The sequence below is a fragment of the Acomys minous genome (assembly GCF_964271855.1).
Source record: "Acomys minous genome assembly, chromosome: 4".
Classification (NCBI taxonomy): Eukaryota; Metazoa; Chordata; class Mammalia; order Rodentia; family Muridae; genus Acomys; species Acomys minous.
In genome coordinates this window covers 2,095,001-2,106,372 of record NC_140486.1, presented here as the reverse complement: position 1 = coordinate 2,106,372, position 11,372 = coordinate 2,095,001, and the positions used below count along the sequence as shown (strand labels likewise).

General features: G+C 40.1%; 1 pseudogene across 1 annotated transcript; it reads left to right on the top strand.

The window, feature by feature from the left end:
- The first annotated feature begins 286 nt into the window (after window positions 1-286).
- On the top strand, window positions 287-1,236 carry LOC311596125 (succinate--CoA ligase [GDP-forming] subunit beta, mitochondrial-like; annotated as a pseudogene). The gene has a single exon. The product of its transcript is annotated as a succinate--CoA ligase [GDP-forming] subunit beta, mitochondrial-like (transcript).
- The last annotated feature ends 10,136 nt before the right edge of the window (window positions 1,237-11,372 follow it).

The window sequence follows — 11,372 nt, the reverse complement described above, 5'->3', positions numbered from 1 at the left end:
ATGCCAGCCCATCCCAGTTAATCCACCAAGCACTTGACTGAGCAAGGCCTGGCACTCACACTGTGCCTCTCCCACATAGCACTAGTTAAGTGGTGGCAATCTTGCCTGTCAGATTACTCCAGTGTTTGTCTTCAGTTGGCCTTTTTATTTGATAAAATGTCAGCCAAACACAAATGGGGCTAATTTCTGCCATTAGAATATGCTATCTGGAGGATGAGTAAAAGGTGTCTTCAATAGCCGTTTGAAAAGAGGTGTTCATTCAACCAAAGACCCTAAAGTGGTAAGACAGCTGGCTCAGTAGATGATTGGTCGTAATCAAGCAACGAAACAAACTCCAAGAGGAGGTGTGAAGATTAAGGTGATGGTTGCTGAAGCCCTGGGTGTTTCTAGAGAAATTTACTTGGCCATTCTGACGGACTGGTCCCACAACGGTCCTGTAACAGTCAGCTGTTCCCAGGGGGGCATTGAAATCAAAGAAGTGACAGCTCCCAATCCAGAACTCATCTTTAAGGAGCAGATTCACATCTTTGAGGAGATAAAGGGTGGCCAGGCCCAGTGCATGGCAGAAAATCTGGGCTTCCTCTGGCCTGCGAAAAGCCAGGCTGCAGATCAGGTTCAAAAGCTGTAGCATCTCTTCCTGAAGACTGACAGCAGGTGGAAGGGTCCTTCTTTGGTGAAACTCCAGAAGCATACGTTGGTTGTTTTGATGCCAAGATAAACTTTGATGACCACGCTGAATTCTTACAATCGGACATACGTACTATGGACGACAAATTGGAGAATGAGCCCAGTGAAAATGAAGCTGCCGCATACCATCTCAATTACGTAGGACTAGACCGGAACATCGCCTGCGTCCTGAATGGCTCTGGGTTGCCCATAGCTACTTGTGACACCATTTTCCTGAATAGAGAGAAGGCAGCTAACTTCTTGGACCTTGGAAGTGGGGTAAAGGAAGCCGGAGTCTACCAATCATTCAAACTGCTCACATCTGAGTCCAAGGTGGAAGCTATTTTCTTCAGTGTCTTCGGTGGGATCGTCAGCTGTGCCAACATTGCCAAAGGGATCACCAAGGTGTGCCGGGAGATAGAACACAAGATGCCACTGGTGGTCCAACTTGAAGGAGCTAACAGCCAGGAGGCTCAAAACACGCTAAAGAGCAGCGGACTCCCTATTACAGAAGCGGTGGACTTGGAGGACACAGCCGAGACAGCTGTTACCAGTGTGGGGAAAAAGTGATTCCTTTCTCTGGGCTCCCTCGTTACTGTGAAAGGAGTTGTGATCTCCCTGGGAAGAGGACACACACAGAAATCATTATCTGAAAAATCTTAAGTCTAAACTTTGTCAAATATGCTATCCAGTATACTGAAAGCTGATTTTACAATGTAGTCAGTGTAAAAAACAAAATAGCAATAATAAATCACACCTTACAATTTCGCACTTTCTCTTGCCTGGTCAGTAGGAGGGTCTGCCAGCTCTGGGCCACAGCCAATGTGGCCCAACAACGTGCATAGGTGCAGTATTTGAAGCCAGATAGATTCATTCGCAAGAACTTTATGAATATTTATTCTTCTAAAATAGAAAAATTGCAAGACTCACAAATTCAGAGAGGATTATATTTAACATAGTGACTTCCAGGAAGGCACAGCTAAGACACTTGAGCTTCTATGAGCAACTGTCACCACTGGCTTCAAAAACTCCAACACTTAGAATTCCCGTGAAGGTTGGGAGGGATGGCTTACTTTGGGCATCCCTTGTTGGTAGATGTACATGGCACCCTGTGCCTCAGTGTCACCAAGTTGTAGCCAGAAGCCTTAGTCACAGGTGTGAAATAAAAGGTTTCATTTCATTGCTGAGGATCAAGCTGTGTTGGTGGCCAGCCTCGCCACTCTCGTCCCCTCCACATCACAACTCCCAGTTTGTCATAGAAAGATGAGAAATGTCATCGGAGAGAATGTGACCTTTCTTATAATGTCATTATTTTTATGGGACTTTGCTTAATTTGTTTTTTTTTTGTTTAATTTTGATATTTTTTATTGATAGAAATTTTAGATAAAATCATTTTCAGTGTTAAAAAAAGAAGTAAGTATGAGGCAATTTTGTACTCAATATTGGGATTCTCAAATAACTCTACCAAACCTTTAGATATGTAAATTATAAATAAAATCCACTGGTTTATGTGCAATATAGATGTATCTTTTAGACTGCAATGTATATATATATATATTTACATCCATATATATATGAATGACAAATCAGAGAATGAGCCCAGCGCAGGAGAAATATATATATTTTTTCAGTAATGTTACTGGATTTTGGATATATTTGAACACCTAAGCTCAAGATTGTTAGAAATCTTAGTTTGATACTAGAAACCAGTGTGAGAACACCAAGAAAAACCTTACATTTAAGGCTCAGCTTCTCAAATATACCAAGAACTATTATTGAGTTCCACACGCCCACCACACTCCTAAAGTAGAAATACAATCATCCCATATTAACTCTGGACTTCAGAACAAAACAAAAAACCCAAATCTTCATTAGTTATCTATAATACTCCATATAAAATTTAAAACTTAAAAAATAAACATTCTCTCATTTTTTCAGGCAATCCCGTGGCCCGAATCTGTTTTCTGTCAAATAAAATAGATAAAGGAGTGGACAGGCAGCAGGATATCTGAGGGACAAGAAGAAGCGGGAACTATTGTCTCGCACTCACAAGGACATGCTTCCTACTGTGTGGCCCTCTTCTTTGGAGTGTATTAATAACTCATCTTTGTACTGGAAAATCATGAACTTCTCCTGACCTGGACAGAACCCATTATGCCCACCTTCCCTGGCTCAACAACACAGCTCTTATGCCAGCTCTAATTTCTGGTTCTTTGTCTAATCCTAGAGACAAACAGCTCTCTGTGCATTTCTCATGTACCTCATAAATAAAATTTAATGTGTCCATCAGAAACATGACACAGTTTATCCTTCACTGTAATAAAAGTCAGTAAAGGGTCGTTGAGGGTGGTTGACCTTTTGTCTTACTCATACAGGAACCAGCCTCACTAATAATTTTGTCAGTTGGGGTTTGGATTCATCCCTGAAGGTAAATTTCAGTCCACTAATCTCCAGGATTGCGTAATTATAACATGTATTGTTTTTGTGGATTAAGTCTATGTTGGTATAAAAAAAGTGACATGGAATTAATGTCAGATTAAAAGGATTTGTTAAATGGTTGTATTCATCATGATTTTATCTTTCTAATAATGTATATTATTTGATATCACTAAACTGTGTATTCAAGCTTCATATCTACACTCACATAAAGATATCCAGCATTATCATGATACGTAAGCCTGGACGGTTGTTGCCCTAGTTTTGGAAACAGGGCTTTTATTACAATAATTAATTATGCCACATAGGTGGGCATTCTGAACTCAGTATTTTAGGTCTTCTTGTGCATGGGAACAACAGAGAAATGCATCCTTCTGCGGCTTATTCCTTAGAAATAACCAGTGAGCTGGGTGTCTTTATCTTCCTGAAACTGCTGCACGCTGGAGTGACATTCCTTGAGATCTCTTTCTTCCTGCAGTGCATGCTTACAGCAAGATGATCCAAAGCAAAGCAGACACATGCACCAAAATTCTCACAAGTGATAAGATATTTCCACGTGAGTAAAAACCAAAAATTGATTTGGTTAGGAGGAGACTTGTGTGCCTAAACTAATAGTTTGAAAATGTCTTTCAAACTAAAAGCAGATACTCAGCTATCTGAAATTCTAAAACGGAATCTGTATCTGCCAATCTTTTCTACTTTGCATTTTCCTGTAAAATAATCATTTGTGAAGTAAGAAATGTTACAGAGGTGAGTAAATGATCCACGAAAGTCTTTACCAAATATATAGGATACTTTTAATAGTTATTACATGTCGGATAGTGTGTCTTCTAACCCTGTAGTGCCATTCAATCTGTTGTTTCATAAAAGTCATTTCTCTTGTACTGAAGTGGCAATAAATACTGAAAGGAAACTCTGTCCTCTCATCAAGTCGCTGCATGCCTTTCATGATTTATGATCAGCCTGGAGAACCAAAGAAATGGAGATAATAAAATCCTAGGTCGGAGTGATAGACCTGTCCTTATAGATTCCATACTGAGCCAGGGAAATTTTAGCCTTGCGTGTATGATGCAGACTGAGAATTTTCTCCAAGTGTCATAATTCTCCAATAGTCTCAAATGTTTACAAGTATAGAGCCTGTTTTTAAGATATTTCTACCCAGTATACTATTGTGAAAAAATCCTTAGGTCATTTAAATACTGAATATACATCTTTCAAATATGTTGACAATGAAAGAAATTAATGTTCTGCTTCTTGTTCTGTCCCTGACACTGCAGAGCTAAGTTTGTGAGAGCTCCTAATCCAGGCGCCTTCGTAGACACTACGCATAGAATGTTTTTGTTGAAATCTGAAAAAAAATATGTTCTTTATACATATCTGGAAGACATACACTCTTTTTCATGTACAAATTAACAAAGATGCATATTTGTAAATTGTTTGCACCGTGTTACAACCCTCTTGCTTGGGACCTCATCCTGATAATGTAATCACAGCAGACTATAACTCAACATTAGGAGTACATGTCCTGAAATATGCACAGTGAACATGCGAACTGGCTCCTCTGTGAATTCCTCCCCTTTCAACGGATGCAGGCACTCTGGCTCACAGTTACACCCTTAGAAGATGAGGTCAGTCTTCCGCAATGAAGTGCACTAAGACCACCCTGATGTCCTTGTAGCTGGGTTTTACAATGTCTCTGCTCACACATAAAACCTTTAAAAGCTGATTTTTTTTTTTTTTTTTGGCTAGCTCAATTAGTTTTCCTCACTCCATAGTTGATAATATTTCCAATAACACAAAAACATGTTGTACTTCACACATTCAGTGAGAGAAAGCTTTACATACGGAACGGAACAATTTGTGAGTGGTATGCAATACTGTAATAAACATGTCAGGGCTTGTTTCAAAGCCCAGTGTAGGAAGCAGCTACATGTCAGGGCTTGTTTCAAAGCCCAGCGTAGAAAATAGCTGACAGCCCAAAAAGCTGACGTCTGACCAGATGTGTGAGTGATAGATAAAACCTTAGTAGTAAGTTCTGACCTAGGAGCAGCCAGGACTGCAAGTTAGTGATAAGAGTGACGCAGAAAGCTAGATGTGTGAATTAGAGAGGGTAAGGCTAAAGTAAGTATAAAAACCCTGAGAAGAAGCAGCCAGCTCTCTTCAATCTCCTCTTCGCTCGCTAGCTCTCTCTCTCTCTCTCTCTCTCTCTCTCTCTCTCTCTCTCTCTCTCTCTCTCTCTCTCTCTCTCTCTCTCTCTCTCTCGCTGCCACCATGATCACTTGAAATGCTGCCAGCCAACGGGGCGCTTCCCCCCGGACGGAGCGGACAGACATGCTGTCAGATAACAACCCGAGAACCGATTCAAGTCGCAGCAGCGAACCTGTTCGGCAGAACTTCGAGATGTCAGGTCGTATACCCTAATGGCATAAGCTCCCAGAACATTGATATTATAAGATGCTAAATGCTACTCCTATTAGAATTAAGATAGTTTTAAGAGTGTAATGAAATGGTATTGGTGGCTTGGCCTTGGAGCCTTAGCCCCTGCCTTTTGTTGTAGTTGCCTTTGTATTGCTAATAAACCTCTCTTGCTAAATCGTACCACTTGCTCTTGGCCTGACTCTTTTGTTCCGGATTCTGAGTGTAAACTCTCTGCTCCCGACAAATACACACTTCTTTCTCCATTTAGTTTATGACATAACATTTTGCACCAAAATTACTGCTAAATATATTTGGGAATGGAGCCATTTGTATGGTGTGTGTGTGTGTGTGTGTGTGTGTGTGTGTGTGCATGTGTAAGGCAGGGAGGGAATTTAATCTGCCAATACTTGTAAGGAAAGATACATGCTGTATTCTCAAAGAGGATCTACTTTTTCCTACAAAGACTTACCCAAATGTTAAAATCAACATATTATTCATAGTTTGGGATACAAAGAATATGCCTGGATTCTTTTTGAAAAATAAATATAAAAACAAAAACAAACAAACAAAAAGTAATGAAAGTTATTTTCATGTACTTTATACTGCTGTGCTCAATATTACAATAAGTCAAAGCAAGTGAGGAGATGCTGGGTCCCAGCCAGCGGGAAAAACTGAATCAGGGTTCACCTGAAAGAGGGAGTGGGGATTAAAAGTAGGATACAGAGACGCAAGAAATAACGAGTCAAGTCAGGAAATTTCTGATCAAGATTTCTCTTTAATCTGAACGAGTAAGACTTTACATAGTGAGGTCAATAGGATCTATTCTGACCCCTCTTTCCCTAGCTCCCAAGGCAAGAACACAATAGCCTGAATAGCTCTCTGTAAGAACTTTCTTAACCCTCCAGGTGTTTCTCAGTAGGGATTTCCCTACTTCTTTCAAAGGTAAATAGTCCAAGGATGGCCTGGAACACAAAGACCTCCTCCAGCAGAGATCAGCAGGTGGAAGGTCACAGCATGCAGCCTAAGCACTGGTTTTCTGATGTGGCAGAATTTGGCATGGCTTCCCACAAGGAGAGGAAAGAGTGCACTAGGCTTACAGGTTCCTGTCCAACCTTGAGCAAAGACAAAGCAGGAAATCAGTACAGGCAACACCATACAGGAAACGAAACAGGGACATTGAAGAATGATGCACATGATTTATTTCCCTTGGCTTATTCAGCTTATTGTCATATATAACTCAGGACCGTCTGACCAAGGTTGACACTGACCACAGTGAGCTAGGATATTATGGATTAGTTGTTAGTCAATAAAATGCCAGTCAGATATACTCACTGCCAATCTGATGGAGGTATTACCTCAACTGAAGTTTTCTCCTTCCAGGAGACCCTACTTTCTGTAAGGCTGACCAAAATTCACCACACATCTGACCCCTTGAAAATACAGGACACAAACACACCACCATTAACCTATTACCCTTCCTTTGTTGCTTTTGCCTAAGAGATAATGTTATTATCCCTGCATAAAACAAACTTTAACTACAAAGTCACAGTCTTTAAGATTTAAAACAGTTAAGTGTGAAACATCTTTAAAATTCAAAGTCCTTTAATTCCTGCAAAAAAAAAAGTTACATATTTGCTCATTTCACAAGCAAAGCAAAACAAGATAAAATCAAAAACAGACCACAGTATATTGCGATCAAGAGAAACAAAAATCAAATAGTCCAGTGTCTGGAACTAACTTGTTACTTTCTGAGCTCCAGTGGCCCCGAGCTGTCTGGCTCCTCATTTCTGCCTCCGCCATCCCATAGTACGCATACAGCTCCTTTTGTAGGCTGTGGCTGGATGCTCTCTCCTGCTGCAGATGTCCTTGGTGATTTTCCCACAGTGCTGCCATTTCTCAGATCTCCACTGTAACTGAGACTGCACCTCATCCATGGCCACCCCTGCCCTCTCTTTGAAGACTCTAAATCTCGCCAGGTGGTATTAAGCCTCAGATTCTTTCCTTAACTGATTTAATCCTGTGGAGTGCATGCAAGACTACTAACACATATCAGAAACTTACTCATTACCAAATTCAGCTGCTAGTTTCAGATAAAGTCTTGATTCCCTTTGGACTACTGCATGGATGTTCTGACACTGAGGAGAATAAGAAACATCCTGGAGAATTGACATCCATGATGCTGGGAGGGAAATAGGGAGAAAGTGGGAGGGAGGGAAGAATGGGAGGATACAAGTGATGGGATAACAATTGAGTTGTAAGCTGAATAAATTAGTTAAATAAAAAAAATGGTGCTGGTCTCTTCGCAATCACACATAAGCCCCAATTGACCTGTTTGGAATATCCCTGTTTTAAAAAAAGGGGGGTTACACTTCACATTTAACACAGACTATAGTTACTTGCGAATAGAGAATATCTCACTTGAGGAATTGACACCATCAGATTGTCCTGTGTGAATGTCTGTGGGACATTGACATGTGTAATCATCAAGGGGGGCATCGCACTGTGGGCAGTGTTTGTGCTGGGCAGGTGGTCCTTGTTTTTATAAGGAGAGAAGCCAGTGAATATCATTCTTCCATGTCTCTGCTTCATTTTCTGCCTCTAATTTCCAACCCTGAGCTCCTGTTCTGCTGCTCTCAACCATGAGCTCCAACCTATAAGATGAAATAAACATCATCTTCCTCATGCTCATTTTTGGTTATGGTGCTTTATCGTAGTAACGGGAAAGTAGAGTTTAAGTGGCTCTATAGTTAATATTGTGGGATCAGATGCAAGCAAATACAGAAAATAAAATCTTTCAGAAACCAATTTGTAATCTATAAAAATAATGTAGCGAAATATTTTACTATTACTGTGTGGGGTTTGATGTGTGTTTAAGCTCTAGTAATGTCTCTCTCAGGAATGTGGGTGCCCTAGCATTTGGAGCATAGATGTCTAGAATTGAGACATCACCTTGGTGAATTTTTTCCTTTGGTGAGTATGAAGTGTCCTTCCTCATCTCTTTTGATTAATTTTGGTTGAAAGTCTATTTTATTAGACATTAGCATGACCACTTCAGTTTGCTTCTCATGTCTGTTTGCTTTGAAAATCCTTTTCCTAGCCTTTTATTCTGAAGTAATGTCTATGTTTATTGCTGAGGTATGCTTCTTGTGTGAAGAACAAAGATGGATCCTGTTTTTGCATCTGTTCTGTTAGCCAGTGTCTTTTTATTGGGGAACTGAGTTCATTGACGTTGACAGATTTTAATGACCAGTGATTTTTTATTCCTGTTATTTTTATGTTGGTTATGTTAGAATGTGTGTCTGTGTGTGATTCCCTTCTGTTGTTTTTTCTGGTGTGGAATTATTTATTTCCTGTGTTAATAACAGTGGGGATTAGGTATGGGAAGAGTGGGGAATGGGGAAAGACTGGGAGAGAGAATGGAAGTGGGGAGGCATCTCTGGAATGGGGGAGGCTCCTAGGAATCCATGGGAATCTATGGGAATCCATGGGAATCTATGGGAATCTATGGGAATCTATGGGAATCCATGGGAATCTATGGGAATCTATGGGAATCTATGGGAATCTATGGGAATCCATGGGAATCTATGGGAATCTATGGGAATCTATGGGAATCTATGGGAATCTATGGGAATCTATGGGAATCCATGGGACTCTATGGGAATCTATGGGAATCCATGGGAATCTATGGGAATCTATGGGAATCTATGGGAATCCATGGGAATCTATAGGAATCTATGGGAATCTATGGGAATCTATGGGAATCTATGGGAATCTATGGGAATCCATGGGAATCTATGGGAATCTATGGGAATCTATGGGAATCCATGGGAATCTATGGGAATCCATGGGAATCTATGGGAATCTATGGGAATCTATGGGAATCCATGGGAATCTATGGGAATCTATGGGAATCCATGGGAATCTATGGGAATCTATGGGAATCTATGGGAATCTATGGGAATCTATGGGAATCCATGGGAATCTATGGGAATCTATGGGAATCTATGGGAATCTATGGGAATCCATGGGAATCTATGGGAATCTATGGGAATCTATGGGAATCTATGGGAATCCATGGGAATCTATGGGAATGACCCTAGCTGAGACTCCAGGCAGTGGGATATGGAGCTTCAGATTGCCACTTCTTGTAGCCATTTGGGACTTCCAGTGGGCTGAGGGACACAGCAGTCCTCCCATAAATTCCTCAACCCAAAGTTTGTCCTGACAACAGGAAGTGAACGGATTAAGGTGGAACAGTGATTTAGGGAATGGCTAACCAAATAAATGGCTGAACTTGAGACCACCCCAGGGAGAGAGCCAACCCTGTCACTATTAATGACACTCTGCTGTGCTTGCAGACAGGAGCCTAGCATAACTGTCTTCTGAGAGGCTTCATCCAGCAGCTGATGGGAACAGAGGCAGAGACTCACAGCCATACAACAGGCTGAGCTAAGGAGGTTCTGTGGAAGAGTGGAGGGAAGGATAGAGGGAGCCAGAGGGGTTAAGGACACCACAAAAAGACCGACAGAGTGAAGTAATCTGGGCTCATGGGAGAATCACAAAGATTGAACCACCAACCAAAGATTATGCATGGGAGAGATCTAGAGCCCCCATACATATGTAGCAGATGCACAGCTTGGTCCTCATGTGGGTCTCCTGATTGGGAGTAGGGTGTGTCTCTGACATCAGTGGGTTGACACCCTTTAGGGGCCTCCCCTTCTCTGAGAAGGAGCAGGGTGTGGTGGGGGGATGAGGCAGGGATGTGAGGGTAGGACTGGGAGGGGAGGAGAAAAGGGAAGGAGCTCAGGTCAGGCTGTAAAGTGATTAAATAAATATATAAATGAAAAAAATAAGAAAATAAAAGAACAAATGCTACATGAACAAAATCTTAATATTATTTGTTTTGATAAGGAATCTAAGAGCTCTTGATCCTGCCCTGGTATATGAAGAGTTGTGTTCAATTTATGAACACAAATTTTGTATCAGTCTCTACATTAGTCTTTTCAACCTTTTCATTTTGTGGCTGTGTTTTTATATCCCTTAACTACAATTTTCAATATTCATATGGTATTTGAAAACATTCCCATACAGATCATCTCAAATTATCTTTATGTTATTATTTAATAACATATATAGATAGATAATTGATATTTACTAGGCATTTATCATTGGTTTGTTGTTTTGAGCATCTTTTATATGTTTACTTTAATCATTTTAACTGCCTTTTGAACCTCTTATTCTTCCTTTTTTATGGATCAGAGTAAATTAGTGGAAGAAAACTTGGGCCAGACACTCAAATAGCAGATTTTATGGTGGGATTTTAGTTCAGATAACTTATTTGCTCCCAAAAGCCCAGATTACCATGATATATTTTAAACTCACACCAATACATACTCCTGGGTTAACTCAATCAATATGTACTGATGAGATATAGATATGGAACTTAAATATTTATTTAAAATAGATAGCCTATACTAAATATCTCAATAGCAGCTACATCTCACAATTTGAATTTCTGCAAAGGGATATTGAATCATGCAAACCAAGTTCCATTTTTACTAGATAACACTTAAATGATCTTAATCAAATAATACAAATTTTAGAGGCTTTGGTTCTTTCCAAAGCAAAATGCATGTCGGCATCACAGAATATTATGAATTAAATGAGTTAATACAGTAGACACACTTTGTAAAACTCCATACATGAAGATGTAGGGAAAAGGTTTTAGACAGTAAAGACACTTTGCATTCCTCAGTTTCTTTTATAGTTAATATTTAATACATATTATAGCAAATTATAATTCTTAACATTCTCTATCAATGCGTTGGTATTACAAACAACCTTTGCCTATT